We start from the raw sequence: 21,673 nt of genomic DNA, 5'->3' as shown, positions 1-21,673 counted from the left end.
GCTGAACGAGACACAGCAGTCCCCATTGGATTCGGGTGAAATTTGTATTTTTGGCGAATATTTTAGTGAGAGGGACAATGTTTCATGAGGCTGGCTTAAGGCTGAGGCTAGGGTTAGGGTTAGGGTTAGGGTTATGGGGCTAGGGCTAGGGTTATGGGGCTAGGGCTAGGGTTATGGGGCTAGGGTTAGGGTTACGGTCGTCTTTTGACCGATTGACTCGAAATTGCACACGCATGTCCTCCTCACTGGTGGAATGAGGCTCGCCGGTTTTGGTTGGATTCCGGTGGAATTTGTATTTTTGGTGAATATTTTAAAGAAAAAAATGGCCTTTTTCATGAAAACGTCGGCCGATTTTTTCAATAGCTTCCAGGTCTTTGGACCGATTGACTCGAAATTTCTCCCAGACGTGGTCCTATACTGGCTGAACGAGACACAGCAGTCCCCATTGGATTCGGGTGAAATTTGTATTTTTGGCGAATATTTTAGTGAGAGGGACAATGTTTCATGAGGCTGGCTTAAGGCTGAGGCTAGGGTTAGGGTTAGGGTTAGGGTTATGGGGCTAGGGTTAGGGTTACGGTCGTCTTTTGACCGATTGACTCGAAATTGCACACGCATGTCCTCCTCACTGGTGGAATGAGGCTCGCCGGTTTTGGTTGGATTCCGGTGGAATTTGTATTTTTGGTGAATATTTTAAAGAAAAAAATGGCCTTTTTCATGAAAACGTCGGCCGATTTTTTCAATAGCTTCCAGGTCTTTGGACCGATTGACTCGAAATTTCTCCCAGACGTGGTCCTATACTGGCTGAACGAGACACAGCAGTCCCCATTGGATTCGGGTGAAATTTGTATTTTTGGCGAATATTTTAAAGAAAAAATGGCCTTTTTCATGAAAACGTCGGCCGATTTTTTCAATAGCTTCCAGGTCTTTGGACCGATTGACTCGAAATTTCTCCCAGACGTGGTCCTATACTGGCTGAACGAGACACAGCAGTCCCCATTGGATTCGGGTGAAATTTGTATTTTTGGCGAATATTTTAGTGAGAGGGACAATGTTTCATGAGGCTGGCTTAAGGCTGAGGCTAGGGTTAGGGTTAGGGTTATGGGGCTAGGGTTAGGGTTACGGTCGTCTTTTGACCGATTGACTCGAAATTGCACACGCATGTCCTCCTCACTGGTGGAATGAGGCTCGCCGGTTTTGGTTGGATTCCGGTGGAATTTGTATTTTTGGTGAATATTTTAAAGAAAAAAATGGCCTTTTTCATGAAAACGTCGGCCGATTTTTTCAATAGCTTCCAGGTCTTTGGACCGATTGACTCGAAATTTCTCCCAGACGTGGTCCTATACTGGCTGAACGAGACACAGCAGTCCCCATTGGATTCGGGTGAAATTTGTATTTTTGGCGAATATTTTAGTGAGAGGGACAATGTTTCATGAGGCTGGCTTAAGGCTGAGGCTAGGGTTAGGGTTAGGGTTAGGGTTATGGAGCTAGGGCTAGGGTTATGGGGCCAGGGTTAGGGTTACGGTCGTCTTTTGACCGATTGACTCGAAATTTCACACGCATGTCCTCCTCACTGGTGGAATGAGGCTCGCCGGTTTTGGTTGGATTCCGGTGGAATTTGTATTTTTGGTGAATATTTTAAAGAAAAAAATGGCCTTTTTCATGAAAACGTCGGCCGATTTTTTCAATAGCTTCCAGGTCTTTGGACCGATTGACTCGAAATTTCTCCCAGACGTGGTCCTATACTGGCTGAACGAGACACAGCAGTCCCCATTGGATTCGGGTGAAATTTGTATTTTTGGCGAATATTTTAGTGAGAGGGACAATGTTTCATGAGGCTGGCTTAAGGCTGAGGCTAGGGTTAGGGTTAGGGTTATGGGGCTAGGGTTAGGGTTACGGTCGTCTTTTGACCGATTGACTCGAAATTGCACACGCATGTCCTCCTCACTGGTGGAATGAGGCTCGCCGGTTTTGGTTGGATTCCGGTGGAATTTGTATTTTTGGTGAATATTTTAAAGAAAAAAATGGCCTTTTTCATGAAAACGTCGGCCGATTTTTTCAATAGCTTCCAGGTCTTTGGACCGATTGACTCGAAATTTCTCCCAGACGTGGTCCTATACTGGCTGAACGAGTGACAGCAGTCCCCATTGGATTCGGGTGAAATTTGTATTTTTGGCGAATATTTTAGTGAGAGGGACAATGTTTCATGAGGCTGGCTTAAGGCTGAGGCTAGGGTTAGGGTTAGGGTTAGGGTTAGGGTTATGGGGCTAGGGCTAGGGTTATGGGGCCAGGGTTAGGGTTACGGTCGTCTTTTGACCGATTGACTCGAAATTGCACACGCATGTCCTCCTCACTGGTGGAATGAGGCTCGCCGGTTTTGGTTGGATTCCGGTGGAATTTGTATTTTTGGTGAATATTTTAAAGAAAAAAATGGCCTTTTTCATGAAAACGTCGGCCGATTTTTTCAATAGCTTCCAGGTCTTTGGACCGATTGACTCGAAATTTCTCCCAGACGTGGTCCTATACTGGCTGAACGAGACACAGCAGTCCCCATTGGATTCGGGTGAAATTTGTATTTTTGGCGAATATTTTAGTGAGAGGGACAATGTTTCATGAGGCTGGCTTAAGGCTGAGGCTAGGGTTAGGGTTAGGGTTAGGGATAGGGTTATGGGGCTAGGGCTAGGGTTATGGGGCTAGGGCTAGGGTTATGGGGCTAGGGTTAGGGTTACGGTCGTCTTTTGACCGATTGACTCGAAATTGCACACGCATGTCCTCCTCACTGGTGGAATGAGGCTCGCCGGTTTTGGTTGGATTCCGGTGGAATTTGTATTTTTGGTGAATATTTTAAAGAAAAAAATGGCCTTTTTCATGAAAACGTCGGCCGATTTTTTCAATAGCTTCCAGGTCTTTGGACCGATTGACTCGAAATTTCTCCCAGACGTGGTCCTATACTGGCTGAACGAGACACAGCAGTCCCCATTGGATTCGGGTGAAATTTGTATTTTTGGCGAATATTTTAGTGAGAGGGACAATGTTTCATGAGGCTGGCTTAAGGCTGAGGCTAGGGTTAGGGTTAGGGTTAGGGTTAGGGTTATGGGGCTAGGGCTAGGGTTATGGGGCTAGGGCTAGGGTTATGGGGCTAGGGTTAGGGTTACGGTCGTCTTTTGACCGATTGACTCGAAATTGCACACGCATGTCCTCCTCACTGGTGGAATGAGGCTCGCCGGTTTTGGTTGGATTCCGGTGGAATTTGTATTTTTGGTGAATATTTTAAAGAAAAAAATGGCCTTTTTCATGAAAACGTCGGCCGATTTTTTCAATAGCTTCCAGGTCTTTGGACCGATTGACTCGAAATTTCTCCCAGACGTGGTCCTATACTGGCTGAACGAGACACAGCAGTCCCCATTGGATTCGGGTGAAATTTGTATTTTTGGCGAATATTTTAGTGAGAGGGACAATGTTTCATGAGGCTGGCTTAAGGCTGAGGCTAGGGTTAGGGTTAGGGTTAGGGTTAGGGTTATGGGGCTAGGGCTAGGGTTATGGGGCCAGGGTTAGGGTTACGGTCGTCTTTTGACCGATTGACTCGAAATTGCACACGCATGTCCTCCTCACTGGTGGAATGAGGCTCGCCGGTTTTGGTTGGATTCCGGTGGAATTTGTATTTTTGGTGAATATTTTAAAGAAAAAAATGGCCTTTTTCATGAAAACGTCGGCCGATTTTTTCAATAGCTTCCAGGTCTTTGGACCGATTGACTCGAAATTTCTCCCAGACGTGGTCCTATACTGGCTGAACGAGACACAGCAGTCCCCATTGGATTCGGGTGAAATTTGTATTTTTGGCGAATATTTTAGTGAGAGGGACAATGTTTCATGAGGCTGGCTTAAGGCTGAGGCTAGGGTTAGGGTTAGGGTTAGGGATAGGGTTATGGGGCTAGGGCTAGGGTTATGGGGCTAGGGCTAGGGTTATGGGGCTAGGGTTAGGGTTACGGTCGTCTTTTGACCGATTGACTCGAAATTGCACACGCATGTCCTCCTCACTGGTGGAATGAGGCTCGCCGGTTTTGGTTGGATTCCGGTGGAATTTGTATTTTTGGTGAATATTTTAAAGAAAAAAATGGCCTTTTTCATGAAAACGTCGGCCGATTTTTTCAATAGCTTCCAGGTCTTTGGACCGATTGACTCGAAATTTCTCCCAGACGTGGTCCTATACTGGCTGAACGAGACACAGCAGTCCCCATTGGATTCGGGTGAAATTTGTATTTTTGGCGAATATTTTAGTGAGAGGGACAATGTTTCATGAGGCTGGCTTAAGGCTGAGGCTAGGGTTAGGGTTAGGGTTAGGGTTAGGGTTATGGGGCTAGGGCTAGGGTTATGGGGCTAGGGCTAGGGTTATGGGGCTAGGGTTAGGGTTACGGTCGTCTTTTGACCGATTGACTCGAAATTGCACACGCATGTCCTCCTCACTGGTGGAATGAGGCTCGCCGGTTTTGGTTGGATTCCGGTGGAATTTGTATTTTTGGTGAATATTTTAAAGAAAAAAATGGCCTTTTTCATGAAAACGTCGGCCGATTTTTTCAATAGCTTCCAGGTCTTTGGACCGATTGACTCGAAATTTCTCCCAGACGTGGTCCTATACTGGCTGAACGAGACACAGCAGTCCCCATTGGATTCGGGTGAAATTTGTATTTTTGGCGAATATTTTAGTGAGAGGGACAATGTTTCATGAGGCTGGCTTAAGGCTGAGGCTAGGGTTAGGGTTAGGGTTAGGGTTAGGGTTATGGAGCTAGGGCTAGGGTTATGGGGCCAGGGTTAGGGTTACGGTCGTCTTTTGACCGATTGACTCGAAATTTCACACGCATGTCCTCCTCACTGGTGGAATGAGGCTCGCCGGTTTTGGTTGGATTCCGGTGGAATTTGTATTTTTGGTGAATATTTTAAAGAAAAAAATGGCCTTTTTCATGAAAACGTCGGCCGATTTTTTCAATAGCTTCCAGGTCTTTGGACCGATTGACTCGAAATTTCTCCCAGACGTGGTCCTATACTGGCTGAACGAGACACAGCAGTCCCCATTGGATTCGGGTGAAATTTGTATTTTTGGCGAATATTTTAAAGAAAAAATGGCCTTTTTCATGAAAACGTCGGCCGATTTTTTCAATAGCTTCCAGGTCTTTGGACCGATTGACTCGAAATTTCTCCCAGACGTGGTCCTATACTGGCTGAACGAGACACAGCAGTCCCCATTGGATTCGGGTGAAATTTGTATTTTTGGCGAATATTTTAGTGAGAGGGACAATGTTTCATGAGGCTGGCTTAAGGCTGAGGCTAGGGTTAGGGTTAGGGTTAGGGTTATGGGGCTAGGGTTAGGGTTACGGTTACGGTCGTCTTTTGACCGATTGACTCGAAATTGCACACGCATGTCCTCCTCACTGGTGGAATGAGGCTCGCCGGTTTTGGTTGGATTCCGGTGGAATTTGTATTTTTGGTGAATATTTTAAAGAAAAAAATGGCCTTTTTCATGAAAACGTCGGCCGATTTTTTCAATAGCTTCCAGGTCTTTGGACCGATTGACTCGAAATTTCTCCCAGACGTGGTCCTATACTGGCTGAACGAGACACAGCAGTCCCCATTGGATTCGGGTGAAATTTGTATTTTTGGCGAATATTTTAGTGAGAGGGACAATGTTTCATGAGGCTGGCTTAAGGCTGAGGCTAGGGTTAGGGTTAGGGTTAGGGATAGGGTTATGGGGCTAGGGCTAGGGTTATGGGGCTAGGGCTAGGGTTATGGGGCTAGGGTTAGGGTTACGGTCGTCTTTTGACCGATTGACTCGAAATTGCACACGCATGTCCTCCTCACTGGTGGAATGAGGCTCGCCGGTTTTGGTTGGATTCCGGTGGAATTTGTATTTTTGGTGAATATTTTAAAGAAAAAAATGGCCTTTTTCATGAAAACGTCGGCCGATTTTTTCAATAGCTTCCAGGTCTTTGGACCGATTGACTCGAAATTTCTCCCAGACGTGGTCCTATACTGGCTGAACGAGACACAGCAGTCCCCATTGGATTCGGGTGAAATTTGTATTTTTGGCGAATATTTTAGTGAGAGGGACAATGTTTCATGAGGCTGGCTTAAGGCTGAGGCTAGGGTTAGGGTTAGGGTTAGGGTTAGGGTTATGGAGCTAGGGCTAGGGTTATGGGGCCAGGGTTAGGGTTACGGTCGTCTTTTGACCGATTGACTCGAAATTTCACACGCATGTCCTCCTCACTGGTGGAATGAGGCTCGCCGGTTTTGGTTGGATTCCGGTGGAATTTGTATTTTTGGTGAATATTTTAAAGAAAAAAATGGCCTTTTTCATGAAAACGTCGGCCGATTTTTTCAATAGCTTCCAGGTCTTTGGACCGATTGACTCGAAATTTCTCCCAGACGTGGTCCTATACTGGCTGAACGAGACACAGCAGTCCCCATTGGATTCGGGTGAAATTTGTATTTTTGGCGAATATTTTAAAGAAAAAATGGCCTTTTTCATGAAAACGTCGGCCGATTTTTTCAATAGCTTCCAGGTCTTTGGACCGATTGACTCGAAATTTCTCCCAGACGTGGTCCTATACTGGCTGAACGAGACACAGCAGTCCCCATTGGATTCGGGTGAAATTTGTATTTTTGGCGAATATTTTAGTGAGAGGGACAATGTTTCATGAGGCTGGCTTAAGGCTGAGGCTAGGGTTAGGGTTAGGGTTAGGGTTATGGGGCTAGGGTTAGGGTTACGGTTACGGTCGTCTTTTGACCGATTGACTCGAAATTGCACACGCATGTCCTCCTCACTGGTGGAATGAGGCTCGCCGGTTTTGGTTGGATTCCGGTGGAATTTGTATTTTTGGTGAATATTTTAAAGAAAAAAATGGCCTTTTTCATGAAAACGTCGGCCGATTTTTTCAATAGCTTCCAGGTCTTTGGACCGATTGACTCGAAATTTCTCCCAGACGTGGTCCTATACTGGCTGAACGAGACACAGCAGTCCCCATTGGATTCGGGTGAAATTTGTATTTTTGGCGAATATTTTAGTGAGAGGGACAATGTTTCATGAGGCTGGCTTAAGGCTGAGGCTAGGGTTAGGGTTAGGGTTAGGGTTATGGGGCTAGGGTTAGGGTTACGGTTACGGTCGTCTTTTGACCGATTGACTCGAAATTGCACACGCATGTCCTCCTCACTGGTGGAATGAGGCTCGCCGGTTTTGGTTGGATTCCGGTGGAATTTGTATTTTTGGTGAATATTTTAAAGAAAAAAATGGCCTTTTTCATGAAAACGTCGGCCGATTTTTTCAATAGCTTCCAGGTCTTTGGACCGATTGACTCGACATTTCTCCCAGACGTGGTCCTATACTGGCTGAACGAGACACAGCAGTCCCCATTGGATTCGGGTGAAATTTGTATTTTTGGCGAATATTTTAGTGAGAGGGACAATGTTTCATGAGGCTGGCTTAAGGCTGAGGCTAGGGTTAGGGTTAGGGTTAGGGTTATGGGGCTAGGGCTAGGGTTACGGTCGTCTTTTGACCGATTGACTCGAAATTGCACACGCATGTCCTCCTCACTGGTGGAATGAGGCTCGCCGGTTTTGGTTGGATTCCGGTGGAATTTGTATTTTTGGTGAATATTTTAAAGAAAAAAATGGCCTTTTTCATGAAAACGTCGGCCGATTATTTCAATAGCTTCCAGGTCTTTGGACCGATTGACTCGAAATTTCTCCCAGACGTGGTCCTATACTGGCTGAACGAGACACAGCAGTCCCCATTGGATTCGGGTGAAATTTGTATTTTTGGCGAATATTTTAGTGAGAGGGACAATGTTTCATGAGGCTGGCTTAAGGCTGAGGCTAGGGTTAGGGTTAGGGTTAGGGTTATGGGGCTAGGGTTAGGGTTACGGTCGTCTTTTGACCGATTGACTCGAAATTGCACACGCATGTCCTCCTCACTGGTGGAATGAGGCTCGCCGGTTTTGGTTGGATTCCGGTGGAATTTGTATTTTTGGTGAATATTTTAAAGAAAAAAATGGCCTTTTTCATGAAAACGTCGGCCGATTTTTTCAATAGCTTCCAGGTCTTTGGACCGATTGACTCGAAATTTCTCCCAGACGTGGTCCTATACTGGCTGAACGAGACACAGCAGTCCCCATTGGATTCGGGTGAAATTTGTATTTTTGGCGAATATTTTAAAGAAAAAATGGCCTTTTTCATGAAAACGTCGGCCGATTTTTTCAATAGCTTCCAGGTCTTTGGACCGATTGACTCGAAATTTCTCCCAGACGTGGTCCTATACTGGCTGAACGAGACACAGCAGTCCCCATTGGATTCGGGTGAAATTTGTATTTTTGGCGAATATTTTAGTGAGAGGGACAATGTTTCATGAGGCTGGCTTAAGGCTGAGGCTAGGGTTAGGGTTAGGGTTATGGGGCTAGGGTTAGGGTTACGGTCGTCTTTTGACCGATTGACTCGAAATTGCACACGCATGTCCTCCTCACTGGTGGAATGAGGCTCGCCGGTTTTGGTTGGATTCCGGTGGAATTTGTATTTTTGGTGAATATTTTAAAGAAAAAAATGGCCTTTTTCATGAAAACGTCGGCCGATTTTTTCAATAGCTTCCAGGTCTTTGGACCGATTGACTCGAAATTTCTCCCAGACGTGGTCCTATACTGGCTGAACGAGACACAGCAGTCCCCATTGGATTCGGGTGAAATTTGTATTTTTGGCGAATATTTTAGTGAGAGGGACAATGTTTCATGAGGCTGGCTTAAGGCTGAGGCTAGGGTTAGGGTTAGGGTTAGGGTTATGGGGCTAGGGTTAGGGTTACGGTCGTCTTTTGACCGATTGACTCGAAATTGCACACGCATGTCCTCCTCACTGGTGGAATGAGGCTCGCCGGTTTTGGTTGGATTCCGGTGGAATTTGTATTTTTGGTGAATATTTTAAAGAAAAAAATGGCCTTTTTCATGAAAACGTCGGCCGATTTTTTCAATAGCTTCCAGGTCTTTGGACCGATTGACTCGAAATTTCTCCCAGACGTGGTCCTATACTGGCTGAACGAGACACAGCAGTCCCCATTGGATTCGGGTGAAATTTGTATTTTTGGCGAATATTTTAGTGAGAGGGACAATGTTTCATGAGGCTGGCTTAAGGCTGAGGCTAGGGTTAGGGTTAGGGTTAGGGTTATGGGGCTAGGGTTAGGGTTACGGTCGTCTTTTGACCGATTGACTCGAAATTGCACACGCATGTCCTCCTCACTGGTGGAATGAGGCTCGCCGGTTTTGGTTGGATTCCGGTGGAATTTGTATTTTTGGTGAATATTTTAAAGAAAAAAATGGCCTTTTTCATGAAATAGTCGGCCGATTTTTTCAATAGCTTCCAGGTCTTTGGACCGATTGACTCGAAATTTCTCCCAGACGTGGTCCTATACTGGCTGAACGAGACACAGCAGTCCCCATTGGATTCGGGTGAAATTTGTATTTTTGGCGAATATTTTAGTGAGAGGGACAATGTTTCATGAGGCTGGCTTAAGGCTGAGGCTAGGGTTAGGGTTAGGGTTAGGGTTATGGGGCTAGGGTTAGGGTTACGGTCGTCTTTTGACCGATTGACTCGAAATTGCACACGCATGTCCTCCTCACTGGTGGAATGAGGCTCGCCGGTTTTGGTTGGATTCCGGTGGAATTTGTATTTTTGGTGAATATTTTAAAGAAAAAAATGGCCTTTTTCATGAAAACGTCGGCCGATTTTTTGAATAGCTTCCAGGTCTTTGGACCGATTGACTCGAAGTTTCTCCCAGACGTGGTCCTATACTGGCTGAACGAGACACAGCAGTCCCCATTGGATTCGGGTGAAATTTGTATTTTTGGCGAATATTTTAGTGAGAGGGACAATGTTTCATGAGGCTGGCTTAAGGCTGAGGCTAGGGTTAGGGTTAGGGTTAGGGTTATGGGGCTAGGGTTAGGGTTACGGTCGTCTTTTGACCGATTGACTTGAAATTGCACACGCATGTCCTCCTCACTGGTGGAATGAGGCTCGCCGGTTTTGGTTGGATTCCGGTGGAATTTGTATTTTTGGTGAATATTTTAAAGAAAAAAATGGCCTTTTTCATGAAAACGTCGGCCGATTTTTTCAATAGCTTCCAGGTCTTTGGACCGATTGACTCGAAATTTCTCCCAGACGTGGTCCTATACTGGCTGAACGAGACACAGCAGTCCCCATTGGATTTGGGTGAAATTTGTATTTTTGGCGAATATTTTTAAGAAAAAATGGCCTTTTTCATGAAAACGTCGGCCAATTTTTTCAATAGCTTCCAGGTCTTTGGACCGATTGACTCGAAATTTCTCCCAGACGTGGTCCTATACTGGCTGAACGAGACACAGCAGTCCCCATTGGATTCGGGTGAAATTTGTATTTTTGGCGAATATTTTAGTGAGAGGGACAATGTTTCATGAGGCTGGCTTAAGGCTGAGGCTAGGGTTAGGGTTAGGGTTAGGGTTATGGGGCTAGGGTTAGGGTTACGGTCGTCTTTTGACCGATTGACTTGAAATTGCACACGCATGTCCTCCTCACTGGTGGAATGAGGCTCGCCGGTTTTGGTTGGATTCCGGTGGAATTTGTATTTTTGGTGAATATTTTAAAGAAAAAAATGGCCTTTTTCATGAAAACGTCGGCCGATTTTTTCAATAGCTTCCAGGTCTTTGGACCGATTGACTCGAAATTTCTCCCAGACGTGGTCCTATACTGGCTGAACGAGACACAGCAGTCCCCATTGGATTTGGGTGAAATTTGTATTTTTGGCGAATATTTTTAAGAAAAAATGGCCTTTTTCATGAAAACGTCGGCCAATTTTTTCAATAGCTTCCAGGTCTTTGGACCGATTGACTCGAAATTTCTCCCAGACGTGGTCCTATACTGGCTGAACGAGACACAGCAGTCCCCATTGGATTCGGGTGAAATTTGTATTTTTGGCGAATATTTTAGTGAGAGGGACAATGTTTCATGAGGCTGGCTTAAGGCTGAGGCTAGGGTTAGGGTTAGGGTTATGGGGCTAGGGCTAGGGTTATGGGGCTAGGGTTAGGGTTACGGTCGTCTTTTGACCGATTGACTCGAAATTGCACACGCATGTCCTCCTCACTGGTGGAATGAGGCTCGCCGGTTTTGGTTGGATTCCGGTGGAATTTGTATTTTTGGTGAATATTTTAAAGAAAAAATGGCCTTTTTCATGAAAACGTCGGCCGATTTTTTCAATAGCTTCCAGGTCTTTGGACCGATTGACTCGAAATTTCTCCCAGACGTGGTCCTATACTGGCTGAACGAGACACAGCAGTCCCCATTGGATTCGGGTGAAATTTGTATTTTTGGCGAATATTTTAGTGAGAGGGACAATGTTTCATGAGGCTGGCTTAAGGCTGAGGCTAGGGTTAGGGTTAGGGTTAGGGTTATGGGGCTAGGGCTAGGGTTATGGGGCTAGGGTTAGGGTTACGGTCGTCTTTTGACCGATTGACTCGAAATTGCACACGCATGTCCTCCTCACTGGTGGAATGAGGCTCGCCGGTTTTGGTTGGATTCCGGTGGAATTTGTATTTTTGGTGAATATTTTAAAGAAAAAAATGGCCTTTTTCATGAAAACGTCGGCCGATTTTTTCAATAGCTTCCAGGTCTTTGGACCGATTGACTCGAAATTTCTCCCAGACGTGGTCCTATACTGGCTGAACGAGACACAGCAGTCCCCATTGGATTCCGGTGGAATTTGTATTTTTGGTGAATATTTTAAAGAAAAAAATGGCCTTTTTCATGAAAACGTCGGCCGATTTTTTCAATAGCTTCCAGGTCTTTGGACCGATTGACTCGAAATTTCTCCCAGACGTGGTCCTATACTGGCTGAACGAGACACAGCAGTCCCCATTGGATTCGGGTGAAATTTGTATTTTTGGCGAATATTTTAGTGAGAGGGACAATGTTTCATGAGGCTGGCTTAAGGCTGAGGCTAGGGTTAGGGTTAGGGTTAGGGTTATGGGGCTAGGGTTAGGGTTACGGTCGTCTTTTGACCGATTGACTTGAAATTGCACACGCATGTCCTCCTCACTGGTGGAATGAGGCTCGCCGGTTTTGGTTGGATTCCGGTGGAATTTGTATTTTTGGTGAATATTTTAAAGAAAAAAATGGCCTTTTTCATGAAAACGTCGGCCGATTTTTTCAATAGCTTCCAGGTCTTTGGACCGATTGACTCGAAATTTCTCCCAGACGTGGTCCTATACTGGCTGAACGAGACACAGCAGTCCCCATTGGATTTGGGTGAAATTTGTATTTTTGGCGAATATTTTTAAGAAAAAATGGCCTTTTTCATGAAAACGTCGGCCAATTTTTTCAATAGCTTCCAGGTCTTTGGACCGATTGACTCGAAATTTCTCCCAGACGTGGTCCTATACTGGCTGAACGAGACACAGCAGTCCCCATTGGATTCGGGTGAAATTTGTATTTTTGGCGAATATTTTAGTGAGAGGGACAATGTTTCATGAGGCTGGCTTAAGGCTGAGGCTAGGGTTAGGGTTAGGGTTATGGGGCTAGGGCTAGGGTTATGGGGCTAGGGTTAGGGTTACGGTCGTCTTTTGACCGATTGACTCGAAATTGCACACGCATGTCCTCCTCACTGGTGGAATGAGGCTCGCCGGTTTTGGTTGGATTCCGGTGGAATTTGTATTTTTGGTGAATATTTTAAAGAAAAAATGGCCTTTTTCATGAAAACGTCGGCCGATTTTTTCAATAGCTTCCAGGTCTTTGGACCGATTGACTCGAAATTTCTCCCAGACGTGGTCCTATACTGGCTGAACGAGACACAGCAGTCCCCATTGGATTCCGGTGGAATTTGTATTTTTGGTGAATATTTTAAAGAAAAAAATGGCCTTTTTCATGAAAACGTCGGCCGATTTTTTCAATAGCTTCCAGGTCTTTGGACCGATTGACTCGAAATTTCTCCCAGACGTGGTCCTATACTGGCTGAACGAGACACAGCAGTCCCCATTGGATTCGGGTGAAATTTGTATTTTTGGCGAATATTTTAGTGAGAGGGACAATGTTTCATGAGGCTGGCTTAAGGCTGAGGCTAGGGTTAGGGTTAGGGTTAGGGTTATGGGGCTAGGGTTAGGGTTACGGTCGTCTTTTGACCGATTGACTTGAAATTGCACACGCATGTCCTCCTCACTGGTGGAATGAGGCTCGCCGGTTTTGGTTGGATTCCGGTGGAATTTGTATTTTTGGTGAATATTTTAAAGAAAAAAATGGCCTTTTTCATGAAAACGTCGGCCGATTTTTTCAATAGCTTCCAGGTCTTTGGACCGATTGACTCGAAATTTCTCCCAGACGTGGTCCTATACTGGCTGAACGAGACACAGCAGTCCCCATTGGATTTGGGTGAAATTTGTATTTTTGGCGAATATTTTTAAGAAAAAATGGCCTTTTTCATGAAAACGTCGGCCAATTTTTTCAATAGCTTCCAGGTCTTTGGACCGATTGACTCGAAATTTCTCCCAGACGTGGTCCTATACTGGCTGAACGAGACACAGCAGTCCCCATTGGATTTGGGTGAAATTTGTATTTTTGGCGAATATTTTTAAGAAAAAATGGCCTTTTTCATGAAAACGTCGGCCAATTTTTTCAATAGCTTCCAGGTCTTTGGACCGATTGACTCGAAATTTCTCCCAGACGTGGTCCTATACTGGCTGAACGAGACACAGCAGTCCCCATTGGATTCGGGTGAAATTTGTATTTTTGGCGAATATTTTAGTGAGAGGGACAATGTTTCATGAGGCTGGCTTAAGGCTGAGGCTAGGGTTAGGGTTAGGGTTATGGGGCTAGGGCTAGGGTTATGGGGCTAGGGTTAGGGTTACGGTCGTCTTTTGACCGATTGACTCGAAATTGCACACGCATGTCCTCCTCACTGGTGGAATGAGGCTCGCCGGTTTTGGTTGGATTCCGGTGGAATTTGTATTTTTGGTGAATATTTTAAAGAAAAAATGGCCTTTTTCATGAAAACGTCGGCCGATTTTTTCAATAGCTTCCAGGTCTTTGGACCGATTGACTCGAAATTTCTCCCAGACGTGGTCCTATACTGGCTGAACGAGACACAGCAGTCCCCATTGGATTCGGGTGAAATTTGTATTTTTGGCGAATATTTTAGTGAGAGGGACAATGTTTCATGAGGCTGGCTTAAGGCTGAGGCTAGGGTTAGGGTTAGGGTTAGGGTTATGGGGCTAGGGCTAGGGTTATGGGGCTAGGGTTAGGGTTACGGTCGTCTTTTGACCGATTGACTCGAAATTGCACACGCATGTCCTCCTCACTGGTGGAATGAGGCTCGCCGGTTTTGGTTGGATTCCGGTGGAATTTGTATTTTTGGTGAATATTTTAAAGAAAAAAATGGCCTTTTTCATGAAAACGTCGGCCGATTTTTTCAATAGCTTCCAGGTCTTTGGACCGATTGACTCGAAATTTCTCCCAGACGTGGTCCTATACTGGCTGAACGAGACACAGCAGTCCCCATTGGATTCCGGTGGAATTTGTATTTTTGGTGAATATTTTAAAGAAAAAAATGGCCTTTTTCATGAAAACGTCGGCCGATTTTTTCAATAGCTTCCAGGTCTTTGGACCGATTGACTCGAAATTTCTCCCAGACGTGGTCCTATACTGGCTGAACGAGACACAGCAGTCCCCATTGGATTCGGGTGAAATTTGTATTTTTGGCGAATATTTTAGTGAGAGGGACAATGTTTCATGAGGCTGGCTTAAGGCTGAGGCTAGGGTTAGGGTTAGGGTTAGGGTTATGGGGCTAGGGTTAGGGTTACGGTCGTCTTTTGACCGATTGACTTGAAATTGCACACGCATGTCCTCCTCACTGGTGGAATGAGGCTCGCCGGTTTTGGTTGGATTCCGGTGGAATTTGTATTTTTGGTGAATATTTTAAAGAAAAAAATGGCCTTTTTCATGAAAACGTCGGCCGATTTTTTCAATAGCTTCCAGGTCTTTGGACCGATTGACTCGAAATTTCTCCCAGACGTGGTCCTATACTGGCTGAACGAGACACAGCAGTCCCCATTGGATTTGGGTGAAATTTGTATTTTTGGCGAATATTTTTAAGAAAAAATGGCCTTTTTCATGAAAACGTCGGCCAATTTTTTCAATAGCTTCCAGGTCTTTGGACCGATTGACTCGAAATTTCTCCCAGACGTGGTCCTATACTGGCTGAACGAGACACAGCAGTCCCCATTGGATTCGGGTGAAATTTGTATTTTTGGCGAATATTTTAGTGAGAGGGACAATGTTTCATGAGGCTGGCTTAAGGCTGAGGCTAGGGTTAGGGTTAGGGTTATGGGGCTAGGGCTAGGGTTATGGGGCTAGGGTTAGGGTTACGGTCGTCTTTTGACCGATTGACTCGAAATTGCACACACATGTCCTCCTCACTAGTGGAATGAGGCTCGCCGGTTTTGGTTGGATTCCGGTGGAATTTGTATTTTTGGTGAATATTTTAAAGAAAAAATGGCCTTTTTCATGAAAACGTCGGCCGATTTTTTCAATAGCTTCCAGGTCTTTGGACCGATTGACTCGAAATTTCTCCCAGACGTGGTCCTATACTGGCTGAACGAGACACAGCAGTCCCCATTGGATTCGGGTGAAATTTGTATTTTTGGCGAATATTTTAGTGAGAGGGACAATGTTTCATGAGGCTGGCTTAAGGCTGAGGCTAGGGTTAGGGTTAGGGTTAGGGTTATGGGGCTAGGGCTAGGGTTATGGGGCTAGGGTTAGGGTTACGGTCGTCTTTTGACCGATTGACTCGAAATTGCACACGCATGTCCTCCTCACTGGTGGAATGAGGCTCGCCGGTTTTGGTTGGATTCCGGTGGAATTTGTATTTTTGGTGAATATTTTAAAGAAAAAAATGGCCTTTTTCATGAAAACGTCGGCCGATTTTTTCAATAGCTTCCAGGTCTTTGGACCGATTGACTCGAAATTTCTCCCAGACGTGGTCCTATACTGGCTGAACGAGACACAGCAGTCCCCATTGGATTCGGGTGAAATTTGTATTTTTGGCGAATATTTTAGTGAGAGGGACAATCTTTCATGAGGCTGGCTTAAGGCTGAGGCTAGGGTTAGGGTTAGGGTTAGGGTTATGGGGCTAGGGTTAGGGTTACGGTCGTCTTTTGACCGATTGACTTGAAATTGCACACGCATGTCCTCCTCACTGGTGGAATGAGGCTCGCCGGTTTTGGTTGGATTCCGGTGGAATTTGTATTTTTGGTGAATATTTTAAAGAAAAAAATGGCCTTTTTCATGAAAACGTCGGCCGATTTTTTCAATAGCTTCCAGGTCTTTGGACCGATTGACTCGAAATTTCTCCCAGACGTGGTCCTATACTGGCTGAACGAGACACAGCAGTCCCCATTGGATTTGGGTGAAATTTGTATTTTTGGCGAATATTTTTAAGAAAAAATGGCCTTTTTCATGAAAACGTCGGCCAATTTTTTCAATAGCTTCCAGGTCTTTGGACCGATTGACTCGAAATTTCTCCCAGACGTGGTCCTATACTGGCTGAACGAGACACAGCAGTCCCCATTGGATTCGGGTGAAATTTGTATTTTTGGCGAATATTTTAGTGAGAGGGACAATGTTTCATGAGGCTGGCTTAAGGCTGAGGCTAGGGTTAGGGTTAGGGTTAGGGTTATGGGGCTAGGGTTAGGGTTACGGTCGTCTTTTGACCGATTGACTTGAAATTGCACACGCATGTCCTCCTCACTGGTGGAATGAGGCTCGCCGGTTTTGGTTGGATTCCGGTGGAATTTGTATTTTTGGTGAATATTTTAAAGAAAAAAATGGCCTTTTTCATGAAAACGTCGGCCGATTTTTTCAATAGCTTCCAGGTCTTTGGACCGATTGACTCGAAATTTCTCCCAGACGTGGTCCTATACTGGCTGAACGAGACACAGCAGTCCCCATTGGATTTGGGTGAAATTTGTATTTTTGGCGAATATTTTTAAGAAAAAATGGCCTTTTTCATGAAAACGTCGGCCAATTTTTTCAATAGCTTCCAGGTCTTTGGACCGATTGACTCGAAATTTCTCCCAGACGTGGTCCTATACTGGCTGAACGAGACACAGCAGTCCCCATTGGATTCGGGTGAAATTTGTATTTTTGGCGAATATTTTAGTGAGAGGGACAATGTTTCATGAGGCTGGCTTAAGGCTGAGGCTAGGGTTAGGGTTAGGGTTATGGGGCTAGGGCTAGGGTTATGGGGCTAGGGTTAGGGTTACGGTCGTCTTTTGACCGATTGACTCGAAATTGCACACACATGTCCTCCTCACTAGTGGAATGAGGCTCGCCGGTTTTGGTTGGATTCCGGTGGAATTTGTATTTTTGGTGAATATTTTAAAGAAAAAATGGCCTTTTTCATGAAAACGTCGGCCGATTTTTTCAATAGCTTCCAGGTCTTTGGACCGATTGACTCGAAATTTCTCCCAGACGTGGTCCTATACTGGCTGAACGAGACACAGCAGTCCCCATTGGATTCGGGTGAAATTTGTATTTTTGGCGAATATTTTAGTGAGAGGGACAATGTTTCATGAGGCTGGCTTAAGGCTGAGGCTAGGGTTAGGGTTAGGGTTAGGGTTATGGGGCTAGGGCTAGGGTTATGGGGCTAGGGTTAGGGTTACGGTCGTCTTTTGACCGATTGACTCGAAATTGCACACGCATGTCCTCCTCACTGGTGGAATGAGGCTCGCCGGTTTTGGTTGGATTCCGGTGGAATTTGTATTTTTGGTGAATATTTTAAAGAAAAAAATGGCCTTTTTCATGAAAACGTCGGCCGATTTTTTCAATAGCTTCCAGGTCTTTGGACCGATTGACTCGAAATTTCTCCCAGACGTGGTCCTATACTGGCTGAACGAGACACAGCAGTCCCCATTGGATTCCGGTGGAATTTGTATTTTTGGTGAATATTTTAAAGAAAAAAATGGCCTTTTTCATGAAAACGTCGGCCGATTTTTTCAATAGCTTCCAGGTCTTTGGACCGATTGACTCGAAATTTCTCCCAGACGTGGTCCTATACTGGCTGAACGAGACACAGCAGTCCCCATTGGATTCGGGTGAAATTTGTATTTTTGGCGAATATTTTAGTGAGAGGGACAATCTTTCATGAGGCTGGCTTAAGGCTGAGGCTAGGGTTAGGGTTAGGGTTAGGGTTATGGGGCTAGGGTTAGGGTTACGGTCGTCTTTTGACCGATTGACTTGAAATTGCACACGCATGTCCTCCTCACTGGTGGAATGAGGCTCGCCGGTTTTGGTTGGATTCCGGTGGAATTTGTATTTTTGGTGAATATTTTAAAGAAAAAAATGGCCTTTTTCATGAAAACGTCGGCCGATTTTTTCAATAGCTTCCAGGTCTTTGGACCGATTGACTCGAAATTTCTCCCAGACGTGGTCCTATACTGGCTGAACGAGACACAGCAGTCCCCATTGGATTTGGGTGAAATTTGTATTTTTGGCGAATATTTTTAAGAAAAAATGGCCTTTTTCATGAAAACGTCGGCCAATTTTTTCAATAGCTTCCAGGTCTTTGGACCGATTGACTCGAAATTTCTCCCAGACGTGGTCCTATACTGGCTGAACGAGACACAGCAGTCCCCATTGGATTCGGGTGAAATTTGTATTTTTGGCGAATATTTTAGTGAGAGGGACAATGTTTCATGAGGCTGGCTTAAGGCTGAGGCTAGGGTTAGGGTTAGGGTTATGGGGCTAGGGCTAGGGTTATGGGGCTAGGGTTAGGGTTACGGTCGTCTTTTGACCGATTGACTCGAAATTGCACACGCATGTCCTCCTCACTGGTGGAATGAGGCTCGCCGGTTTTGGTTGGATTCCGGTGGAATTTGTATTTTTGGTGAATATTTTAAAGAAAAAAATGGCCTTTTTCATGAAAACTTCGGCCGATTTTTTCAATAGCTTCCAGGTCTTTGGACCGATTGACTCGAAATTTCTCCCAGACGTGGTCCTATACTGGCTGAACGAGACACAGCAGTCCCCATTGGATTCGGGTGAAATTTGTATTTTTGGCGAATATTTTAGTGAGAGGGACAATGTTTCATGAGGCTGGCTTAAGGCTGAGGCTAGGGTTAGGGTTAGGGTTAGGGTTATGGGGCTAGGGCTAGGGTTAGGGTTAGGGTTAGGGTTACGGTCGTCTTTTGACCGATTGACTCGAAATTGCACACGCATGTCCTCCTCACTGGTGGAATGAGGCTCGCCAGTTTTGGTTGGATTCCGGTGGAATTTGTATTTTTGGTGAATATTTTAAAGAAAAAAATGGCCTTTTTCATGAAAACGTCGGCCGATTTTTTCAATAGCTTCCAGGTCTATGGACCGATTGACTCGAAATTTCTCCCAGACGTGGTCCTATACTGGCTGAACGAGACACAGCAGTCCCCATTGGATTCCGGTGGAATTTGTATTTTTGGTGAATATTTTAAAGAAAAAAATGGCCTTTTTCATGAAAACGTCGGCCGATTTTTTCAATAGCTTCCAGGTCTTTGGACCGATTGACTCGAAATTTCTCCCAGGCGTGGTCCTATACTGGCTGAACGAGACACAGCAGTCCCCATTGGATTCGGGTGAAATTTGTATTTTTGGCGAATATTTTAGTGAGAGGGACAATCTTTCATGAGGCTGGCTTAAGGCTGAGGCTAGGGTTAGGGTTAGGGTTAGGGTTATGGGGCTAGGGTTAGGGTTACGGTCGTCTTTTGACCGATTGACTCGAAATTGCACACGCATGTCCTCCTCACTGGTGGAATGAGGCTCGCCGGTTTTGGTTGGATTCCGGTGGAATTTGTATTTTTGGTGAATATTTTAAAGAAAAAAATGGCCTTTTTCATGAAAACGTCGGCCGATTTTTTCAATAGCTTCCAGGTCTTTGGACCGATTGACTCGACATTTCTCCCAGACGTGGTCCTATACTGGCTGAACGAGACACAGCAGTCCCCATTGGATTCGGGTGAAATTTGTATTTTTGGCGAATATTTTAGTGAGAGGGACAATGTTTCATGAGGCTGGCTTAAGGCTGAGGCTAGGGTTAGGGTTAGGGTTAGGGTTATGGGGCTAGGGTTAGGGTTACGGTCGTCTTTTGACCGATTGACTCGAAATTGCACACACATGTCCTCCTCACTGGTGGAATGAGGCTCGCCGGTTTTGGTTGGATTCCGGTGGAATTTGTATTTTTGGTGAATATTTTAAAGAAAAAAATGGCCTTTTTCATGAAAACGTCGGCCGATTTTTTCAATAGCTTCCAGGTCTTTGGACCGATTGACTCGAAATTTCTCCCAGACGTGGTCCTATACTGGCTGAACGAGACACAGCAGTCCCCATTGGATTCGGGTGAAATTTGTATTTTTGGCGAATATTTTAAAGAAAAAATGGCCTTTTTCATGAAAACGTCGGCCGATTTTTTCAATAGCTTCCAGGTCTTTGGACCGATTGACTCGAAATTTCTCCCAGACGTGGTCCTATACTGGCTGAACGAGACACAGCAGTCCCCATTGGATTCGGGTGAAATTTGTATTTTTGGCGAATATTTTAGTGAGAGGGACAATGTTTCATGAGGCTGGCTTAAGGCTGAGGCTAGGGTTAGGGTTAGGGTTAGGGTTATGGGGCTAGGGCTAGGGCTAGGGTTATGGGGCTAGGGTTAGGGTTACGGTCGTCTTTTGACCGATTGACTCGAAATTGCACACGCATGTCCTCCTCACTGGTGGAATGAGGCTCGCCGGTTTTGGTTGGATTCCGGTGGAATTTGTATTTTTGGTGAATATTTTAAAGAAAAAAATGGCCTTTTTCATGAAAACGTCGGCCGATTTTTTCAATAGCTTCCAGGTCTTTGGACCGATTGACTGGAAATTTCTCCCAGACGTGGTCCTATACTGGCTGAACGAGACACAGCAGTCCCCATTGGATTCGGGTGAAATTTGTATTTTTGGCGAATATTTTAAAGAAAAAATGGCCTTTTTCATGAAAACGTCGGCCGATTTTTTCAATAGCTTCCAGGTCTTTGGACCGATTGACTCGAAATTTCTCCCAGACGTGGTCCTATACTGGCTGAACGAGACACAGCAGTCCCCATTGGATTCGGGTGAAATTTGTATTTTTGGCGAATATTTTAGTGAGAGGGACAATCTTTCATGAGGCTGGCTTAAGGCTGAGGCTAGGGTTAGGGTTAGGGTTAGGGTTATGGGGCTAGGGTTAGGGTCATGGGGCTAGGGTTAGGGTTACGGTCGTCTTTTGACCGATTGACTCGAAATTGCACACACATGTCCTCCTCACTGGTGGAATGAGGCTCGCCGGTTTTGGTTGGATTCCGGTGGAATTTGTATTTTTGGTGAATATTTTAAAGAAAAAAATGGCCTTTTTCATGAAAACGTCGGACGATTTTTTCAATAGCTTCCAGGTCTTTGGACCAATTGACTCGAAATTTCTCCCAGACGTGGTCCTATACTGGCTGAACGAGACACAGCAGTCCCCATTGGATTCGGGTGAAATTTGTATTTTTGGCGAATATTTTAGTGAGAGGGACAATGTTTCATGAGGCTGGCTTAAGGCTGAGGCTAGGGTTAGGGTTAGGGTTAGGGTTATGGGGCTAGGGTTAGGG

This window comes from Pagrus pagrus, assembly GCF_965226575.1.
Source record: "Pagrus pagrus genome assembly, chromosome: 9".
Classification (NCBI taxonomy): domain Eukaryota; kingdom Metazoa; phylum Chordata; class Actinopteri; order Spariformes; family Sparidae; genus Pagrus; species Pagrus pagrus.
The sequence above is the reverse complement of the archived record's forward strand: the minus strand, read 5'-3'. Positions refer to the sequence as shown.